Here is a 10,138-nt window from a genome sequence, read left to right on the forward strand (position 1 = left end):
AAACGGAGATGAGCACCACTCCCTACAGTTGGTTATGACTAGACATTCATGTCATGGGACTATCTTTACCTTTTTATATAAGAGGGAAAAGATTTACATCTCTCCAGTATTGGAGCACTTGCCAATGCTATAAATGACAAGCTTTCCAGCCCTCAAACAAAGAACATTCCTCATAATGAGTGTCACCTGACAACACCAGTGTGATGGCTGGCTTGTGGCCTGGCTAGATCATAGGAGCAACTGTGGATAATATGGTATTTAAGCAGGTATAGATCACATTATAGTTCATGGTTTCTTGCAAAATAACAGGCCACAGCAAGCTAATTGTTGTTTAATCGGGAATGGAGAGCTCTAGGCTTGACATGGTCCACTGGGTGCCTCATCTGGCCCACAAGCTGCTTCTGCTGTCTCCAATCAGTAACCATAGGTCAGAGGGCATTTAAAGCTCAGACAATCACTGCATAGAACTGAGCTTTGGCGTACAGCCTAGGAAGCCTGGAGGGAATTACATTTTACCTCATTCACTCTGCTTTGGTCATCCTCTGAGCTAGACCTACTGCTGGAATGTGGACCCAAAGACCCTTCCTGAATTGGCTGGACTAGAAAATTATCCCAGGCCCCCCCCAAAAAAGTTTTTAAAAGCGGCATCACAGTAATTGGTAATAATAATAATAATAATAATAATAATAATAATAATAATAATAATATATTTAATTATAGCCCACCCAATCACAAGGAATCTGGGCAGGTTACAAGGAATCCATATGTTATTTCCATAGCTTTCTGTATTTGCTCATGCCATTGCTGAATATTTGAGGACAAACACATAGACATCATCAGCACAACAAAGAGATCACTTTAAATAGTTGACTGTGAATGTGTCATTGTTGGGCACTACCTCAACAACAAGAAAAACTTCTGAGAGCTGCTCCACTGTGGAACAGTCTGCTTTTAGAGGTGGTGGACTCTCCTTTGCTGGAAGCATTTAAGATGAAACAGATAAGGTAATTTGTCAGAAGTGTTATACTTCCAAGATTTCTACATTGAGTAAGGGTTGGATTGATGATCTCCCAGGCCTCCTCCAACACTAATATTTAGTTATTCATTATGATCAAATCACTGGGGCAAGGTTAAAACTACCAAATTCATGTAGGCAGCCATTTTGGATCCCCTGCTTGTCTTGTGAGGACATTTCCTGTGGTATCCATATAGTGGCCATACAGTTTGAACCTCTTCTTAGACTAAAGCTTGGAAAAGTTGGTTTTTCTGGGGACTCTAGTTCCCAGCCAGTGTGGCCACTGTCCATCCTGGCTGAGGGATTCAAGGAATGGAAGCTAAAAAAAACCTTCTTTGAGATCTGTGTAACACTATATAGATGTGTGCGTGTGTGTATAAAACAAAAGAATCCAGTGTGTCAATTTTTAGCAAAATCAAACAATCAGCAGAATTGTGTGGTGTAGCTTATCAATGCAGGCTGTAAGCTGGGGAGTAATAATTTGAATGCTTCCCAAGACTTAAGAGAGAAGGAAGAATAATGCATACACAATTAGTATGCCAGGGAAGGGATTCTACCTTATATGTATATGAAAGTTTGTTGTTTCTTAACTACATGGAGTAACCATTCAAAAACCAGGATTCTCACACCTGTCAATAGAGCTGCAAATCTGCAGCATGATTTTGTTAACTAGGTAGCTCAGGAAGTCTAGTTCATGAGTTGCATGTGTCCATGGCAATTTGTATCTCCCTTTTCTGTCATTACAACAACTTTTTCCCTTGGTTAGCTGCATGCATCTTTAAAAAACAAAAACAAACAAGAAGCAGGAATTGAATAGCATTCAACTTTCCTTTCAGGATTCTTCATTTCTGCCCATACAATGATATATAAAATGCTGAACTATTGTATTCCATATGTCAGTCATTCTCTGTAGATAGCTTGGAGTACAACTTGTATCATTACCAGCCATGCTGACTTGGGATAATTTTATTCTTTGCTATAAAATCAGCTTCAGATCCTAGCAGTTTGAAAGCATGTAAAAGTGCAAGTAGATAAAGAGATACCACTTCGGTGGGAAGGTAACAGCAGTCATGCTGGCCACATGACCACAGAGTTGTCTTTGACAACACTGGCTCTTTGGCTTAGTAACAGAGATGAGCACTATCTCCTATAATCTGACATGACTAGACATCCATGTCAAGGGCAAACATTTACCTTTACCTTTTTTTTATCAGTGAGAAACCTACAAGCCCAAGAGGAGGATCAACAGCCTTGCACAGGTCTTGCAAACTCAGGGCTGTGCCTTCCTTGATTTAATCAATCCATCTGCAGCAGAGACTTCCTTTTTTCCTACTTCCTCCCATTTTGCCAAGTATTATAATCTTTTTTAGTGAGTCATGTCATCTCATGATATGTCCAGAATACGACAGCCTTCTTTTAGTAATTTTGGCTTCCAGAGAAAGGTCAGATCTGATTTGTTCTATGACACATTTATTTGTCATTTTGGCAGTCCATAGTATCCATAGAACTCTCTTGCAGCACCACATTTCAGATCAGTTTATTCTCTTCCTGTCAGCCTTTTTCACTGTTCAACTTTTACAACCATTCATAGAAAATGGAAATACTATTATATGAATGATTCTCATTTTGGTATTTAATTATACAGTTTATGTTTCCACTTGAGGATCTTAATTAGTTCCTTCCTAGCTCCCTTTACAAGTCTTAGCCTTCTTCTGATGTCTTGACAAAGCCTCCATTTTGATTAATGGGATGATAGGAGTTGTAATCCAGCACATCTGGTGGCTGCCAAGCTGGAGAAAATTTTGACATTGCTTAGTCATGCATTTTCATCACTCTGACATAAAGTCCACATACAGTATTTTAAGAAGTCCCTTTGGCTCTTAGAGTGGCTTAGTGTTTGTATTTAGGCAATATCATTTATCAGATAACCTAGGATGAGGAGGATATCACAGTGGAAAGCTGTCTTCTACAATAATTCCTGCCAACACTTTCTGAGAGTGGAATGAGAAATCCCTTTGCTGGGAGTGCTGCCGGTGTCACTCTTACAATATGCCCCCCTTCACCTACCATCCCTACACCCAACTGTGTGCCTGAAATTTATATGGCCAGAGAACAAGAGAGCAAAAGAGAAAGGGTGCAGCCATGCTGACTCTCATAATGACTTGCTCAGTTTTTAACCGTGTATTTCCCAGCTATGAAGTGGGCCTCTCTCTGGAAAGCTAAGGACTTGCTTAGAGATGGTGTGGTTTTCCCACTCAGTTCCCCCTTTTCCCTTCTGTGTATTATGAATGGCTTTTTGCTCCTGCTTCTCAAGTGAGTTGACCATTCTGGAGCCTTGTTGTCCGGCTCCCAATTTCTCATAGAGCTTCAATTGTTTGGCTTACTTTCTACACCTTTGGGCGGCCAAGGACATGGTCCCTGCTTCTATTTAGACTTTCTTTTATTTTCTCTACTTTTAAAGAAGGGGTGGGGAACGACTGCCCCTCCAGATGTTTTGGGCTACAACTCCCCTGGGTTCTGATGGATGTCTGAAGCTTCTGGGAGCTGAAGTCCAAAACAAGTTCCCTGCCCTTATTTTGAAGGCCTTTTGTTTCAGAACTTCTTGATCCCACGGGAGGCAGCAATTGTGTGAACTAACAGCCATTGCAAGTTAACAAGGACAGAGATCTCTATCTCCAGAAGTCAATTCTCATATTATTAAATAAACTTCATTCTTTCATCTGAGCATGATCTAATTATCTTGATAATTATCTAATGATGATGGGCACATGTGAATCAGTCCATATGGTAATTACTTTCTGTGACTAATTCTACCATAAACAAATTACTGATATCGTGGGGTGGGGGAGAGAGAGAAATTTCTGATGGAGTTTTTCTTGCACGAAAGAAAACATTTATTTATTTATATCTTTTAACTTATAGTAATGCACTTTTATTACTTCTCTATTCAATAAATGTTCAAAGTAAGTTATAATGCCATCATAAAAAGAAGATACAAATATGTAAAAGAAAAAGTCTGAAAAAACAATGCATAACATGCATGTTGCTCTTGTAAACTGCCTTTGAGTTGGCCCTGATTCATGGTGACCCTGTGGATGAGACATCTCCAAGCTTCACTATCCTCCACTACTTTGCTTAGGTCTTGTAGATCAATGACTGTGGTCTCCCTAATTGAGTTTATCCATCTGGTGTGCAGTCTCCCTCTCTTTCTACTGCCCTCCACCTTTCCTAATGTTATTGTCATGTTATTGTCTTTTCCAGTGGGTCATGCCATCCCATGATCTGGCCAAAATACAACAGTCTTAATTTGATCATATTGGCTTTCAGGGAAATTTCTGGCTTTATCTGCTCAAGAACTCACTTGCTTGTCTTTTTGTCTGTCCACGGTATCCTCAGCACTCATCTCCAGCACCAAGTCCCAAACCAAACCAACAGGACATCCTTCCTGAAAGCTCAGCAGAACAGCACAGTTTAACCAGCTGTCAAATACCCAGTAACAAGGGTGCAGCTCCTAGCCACCCTCTTAGCCCCCATTTCCCCCACACTAGTGTATTCCTGGTGTGCCAGACTACAATTCTCATAGGCCATGATGGCCACTGCCCATCTTGGCTGGTGGAGGCTGAAATCTAACACCTTTGGAGAGTGATAGATTGAAGTAGGCTGTGTTATTTCCTAGACATCCTTGCATCATTATGTTGCTTCAGCAGCATTTTATCCTGCTCTTGATGCATAAATGAACCCCCTCTCCTTCTGCATTCTTCCCATCTGTTAAAAACCTGACAACCATAACTGGGAAGCAAGAGAAATGTTTTCTCATTGATTCTGTATTTGAGATTAGAGAAGAGCAGCACTGCGTAAGTCTCCAGGGGCTGACCACACTGTTAACACAATGACACTCTCCTGTCCAGAGCTGGTCATCTTTTTTTTTAACAAAGATTACCCATATGTCAAAGCATATCTCCTTGCCACCCCCATGGTCCCAGACAAAGTGGCATCTCTAAAGACAAAGGGTTTCAATAGCTCTCCTGCCCTCTGCCCTCTCCAAAACAATGCAAAATCAAGGAATATTGTCCTCGACTCAATAAAAAGCTCTAAATATAGTGCGTCTGATGTGTTCTTGGTTTCCTGCCCGCTGTTGTTCCCCTCCCGCCGTCCTCCCTGCCACCAACCCACTTTGTCACTGATCTTGCAATCTTAACACAAAGAGGGTGAGATCACCATCAAGACCACCTCCTCTTGTGATGAAGCAGAGGGGATTTCCAGGGTTTTATCCCTTGTTCTTGCAAGTCAGAGGTGGGATGTTGGAGTGGGGGGTGTGGGTAAATGTCAGGAGACATGCGTGATGCACAGGGGGCAGTTAGCTTGCAAACAGAAAGCCTTTCACTCCTGGCTTCCTCTTGCGCCCACTGCTAATTCTGGACCACCCACAGGGCCCAATCTATGCACACTGGACATTAACACTCTACTCCAGGATCCCTGTTGCATCCTGCCAAACCATGTTTATCCTTTGTATGTTTTCTACAGATTGGCTCTAGCATAGATCTTGAGAAAGTTCCTTTCTTTTGGGCAACAGCTCTCAGAGGCAGGATAGTTTCTGGGGATTCTTGGAGTTGTCATGCCCCTAAAAGAATTTTTCCCAAGCTCTGTTCTAGCATGATCGATGCTGTGCGTGCAGCCTACATACTTGTTGTGCTGAGCTGTGTCCAATACCAGATCAGGATCTATAGGGTGTAATAGCTAGGGATGGGTTGCTCAAGCAAACATAGGTGTTTGGGGCTCATACTCTGCATGGGACAGTAATTATGTATCATTACATTTACTTTTATATATAAAAAGAAGGTGGCGTTCCTCCTACTCACTGACTTCTGAAACAACAACCCAAGAAGATAGGTCTGAGAGTGACTGGCCCATGGTGACCTAGTTAATTTCATGATTTGGGACTTGTGCTGAGGGGTTTGAATAAATAAGATAATCAAATAGCTCAATGACAATTTGAACTTGGATCCAAGAGCAACATTCTGGCCACTATGCCACACCTATTCTCAGAAATGATCGGAGGAATTAAAGTCCCCAAGTGTCTTGGCAACTAGGCAGCAAGCTGCTACAGATTATGTAATAAAAATGCACCTAGCCCATCTCCAGTTACCCCTTTTCTCACCCATGGAGGCTTACTGTGGCATTCATAGAAAAATTCCCATAATTTTGCTGCTTTTCTTGGGTCAGGGGTATGAGGAATCTCTAGCCTTCCAGATAGGCTGGCCTGTGGCTTCTTGTCACTGACCACACAAGATGGGCAGAGAGGAGCTGTAGGCAAAACCAAAGATTCCCCACCCCTGAGCATGTGTAAATCTGATAGTGAAGGGCTGCCACCAGCAGTTGCAGTAATAGAGAGGAAAAACACAAGGTCTGCAGAGGTTCAGGTAGAGCTTCTATATGTAATTTCATCATTTCCATGCATGCAGTGGAAGACAAGGTTGTGTATATATATTAGTTCCTCACACAGGAAACTGAAGCGCTGTGTATGTGAAAGGTCCACATGATCCACACTGGTATCCGGATTTCCTTCCACCTCTATCAAGAAAGTAGAAAGCAAGTATTTTCTACAAGGACACATACATAGTTCTGATTCACAATTCATTTTACAGGTAAAGGCTGTACTTAACTGGCTTTAGAAGATACTGGGATTTATCAATGTGTACATTTAGAAGCTTTAGTGGGGATTGCAGATAAGAATGTTTGTTATTGCCCAGGGCTCATTGAAACTGAGGATTTGGATACAGTTACACTACTCAAATAGGGCCTGGTACCCAATCACAGGTTTCTAAAAGGGTGTATTGAAAATTGAACTTGGATGTAGCATGCAGGCACGAATAAACTCTGCCACATTGGGAGAAGTCACCATGACTGGATCTAACTTAGGACAGGGATGGGCAACTTGTGACCTTACAGAAGTTGGACTGCAATACCTACCACTCCTCACCATTGACAATGGCTAGCAAAGATATGTCAACAACATATTGATGCTGGCAAGCAGCTTGCCTTGTCTTTGAAGGGACAATACAAAACTTTTTTTCCCTTGCAAAACAAAAGAGGATGGAGAAGTTGACTGCCTGGAATTGATTCACCAGGACAATAGCCTGGGCATTTTGAGACAATTTAGAGCAACCTAAACGGTTGGATTTTTTTGGTGCCTGATACATGATAGAAATGTTTCACTACTTAGCAAATGGATCTAATTGAGCTGATCCCTGAATAAAGAAATACTAATTGATTAGTTGGACTATTAATTGAAGATTTATATTTGCACATACTGGAATATACACAAAACAACACTTCTAAAGGCTTCCACTGCCTGCTTTTGAACAACATGTAAATGTGCTGCAGTAGACTGCATCTTAGAACAGGCATTTTCTCTTGTGTGCTATTTGCTACCTCATTCATCAACAACACTCATTTTAAAAAAGGCTTTAATTGATCAATCCAGCTGATTAAGAGCTGCCAATAACACTACATACATCAATTCAGAAGGTTCTACTGAGTTCAAGATGGCATACTTTCATTGAGATAACACAGTATAGGATTGCAGCATAAACATTTTAACCTTATTTTTCAGCAATGTGATCACCAACAGCTTTATAAGATGGATATCTTTGTGTGGAAATGCAAGATATAGATTCAAGAAATAAATGATGGATATATTCTCTGGGGGAAGTGCAGGTTGCAGTAATTTCTACACTGGGACCAAGCAGATCTTGGAAAGCTTTCTTTCTTAGGGGTTATTCAGATGGTGAAAATAATCCAGGTAGAATCTGGGTTGAAAATTTGTTGTTCACCTGCATTTGAATGCATCCAATAAAGGTTTTGTGGGGGGGGGGCTGCCAAAAATAACTGATCCCAGGTATATTTCCAGGATAATTGATCTTGGGTATTTTTCTGAGTTTTTCTCGAGGCAGGATTACAACAAAAAAATCAACAAAACAAAATACAAAATACAATATTATGTAAAAATACAAGCAATAAAACGGACAGCAGTACTGCTACCAATCATTAAAATGACCAAATCGTCATCTGTTTTCCATACTATCAAATCAGAAGTGGAAGTGTTCTTTGGAATCAGCTATAGAAGGTCAGATGGATAGGACTGCAGAAGAGATCTGTCTGAAGTGTCTTCTAAAAGGCTTCTAAGGTGGTAATGAGACGAATGTCTTCCGGTAAGTTGTTCTATAATCTAGGGGCTGCGGCTGTGAAGGCTTTGTGGGAAGTTGTAACTAGTCTAGTTTTTGTATGTTCTAATAATTTCTTCCCTGAAGTTCTGAGAGTACAGGGCAGATTGTGTAGGGAAAGGCGTTTCCTTACGTAATTTGGGCCCAAGCCATGTAGGGCTTTAAAGGTAATGACCAACACTTTGTATTGCACCTGGAAGCTAATCGGCAGCCAATGTAAAGACTTTAATATTGGAGTAATATGGTCTGATCTTGATGTTCCTGTGACCAGTCTGGCTGCTGCATTTTGGATCAATTGAAGCTTCCGAACTTGGTACAAAGGTAGCCCCATGTAGAGAGCATTACAGAAATCTAAATGAGAGGTCACTAGTGCATGTACCACTGCTTCAAGGTACCTCTGGGCCAGGTAGGGGCGCAGTTGGCATATCAATCGAAGTTGGTACCAAGCACTCCTGGTCACTGCCTCCACCTGAGATGACAACTGTAGAGATGAGTCCAGGAGCACCCCCAACTGCAAACTTCATCCTTTAGGGGAAGTGTGACCCCGTTCAGGTCTGGTTGGCAACTCTCCATCCCTGGACAAGAGGTACCTATTGCAAGCACCTCCATTTTCTCTGGATTCAACTTGAGTTTGTTTTTCCTCATCCATGGTTCAAATACATTTGCATCATCAACTCCATCTTTATTCGAGTGCTAGCATGTGTGAGCAACAGAACTCACAGAGATGCACATAGATGTGGTTCCATAGTGAGAACAACAAAACCAGACTGCATGACTGAGATTATTTGCATCATTCCACTAAAAATGACATCTTAATATCCCCTTAGTTGTTGAATCATGGAAGTTGAAGTCCAAAAAAGTAATCTTTCCAAGTCCAGGCACAGACAATTTTGTAGCTGTATTTATCTGTACAGGTGTATATCTGTTAAGCTGCTGTTCCTGAAGATACAGTGGATATCATATTATGATTGCATTTTTATATCATATGGCTTTTGTCTGGTGGAAACTCCTGAGAAGGTAGATATGGCCTCTAGCCCTGGTGCTGTCTGTTGCTGATGTTTAACCCTAAATTGGTCACACTACATGAGGAAGACACAGCCTCATTTCCAAGATCCTCCTAAGTTTGTTTGCAAGAATTGATATGCAGCTTCTTTACACCAGAGCTTGGGAAGGTTAGATCTTCAGCCCCATGGACTCAGGGAAATTCTGACGACATTACATAACTTGTAAAAAGAATTCCTGCAAAGCCAAGATAACAACACTTAGGCTGTTGCACTTTGGACACATGATGAGAAGGTGAATCAGTAGAAAAAACAATAATGCTAAGAATGGTGGAAGGAAGTAGAAAGAGGGGAAGGCTGCATGCTAGATAGATGGATTCTATTAAAGAGATGACAAGTATGAGTTTGTAGGAGCTGGGCAGAGCAGTGGAGGACAGGGGGGGTGTTGAGATGTCTCATCAGCAGGGTTGCCATGGGTCAAGACCAATGCAAAGGCAGTTAACAACAACAAATTTAGTAAACATATATTATTTGTTCAACATAGCCACACCCACCTGGTCACTATACCTTTTTTTTTAAATAGGAAGGTTAGAACCTAATATTTAAAATAACAGTCACCATAGAAGCAACAGCTTTATATAGAACATACAGGAATTGGTTTCAGTGTGAATCCTGGTGGTGGCTTTGAAAGAATGTAGGGATTTTGAAGTAAGACCAGTGCTGGTGCTGGTGATCATTGGTGATCATCACAGTGGATTTGTCACAGTAGTCCACAAAATAAAATTTTCAAATATTAATTTAAGCTGACAGACCAGCATCCAATTATTAGCAGCTAACTCATGGATAAAAGGTTTCAAGGCCATAATTTACTAATGGATATCACTTCAGGATTATGCTGT

Source organism: Sceloporus undulatus, chromosome 5 (assembly GCF_019175285.1).
Source record: "Sceloporus undulatus isolate JIND9_A2432 ecotype Alabama chromosome 5, SceUnd_v1.1, whole genome shotgun sequence".
Lineage (NCBI taxonomy): Eukaryota > Metazoa > Chordata > Lepidosauria > Squamata > Phrynosomatidae > Sceloporus > Sceloporus undulatus.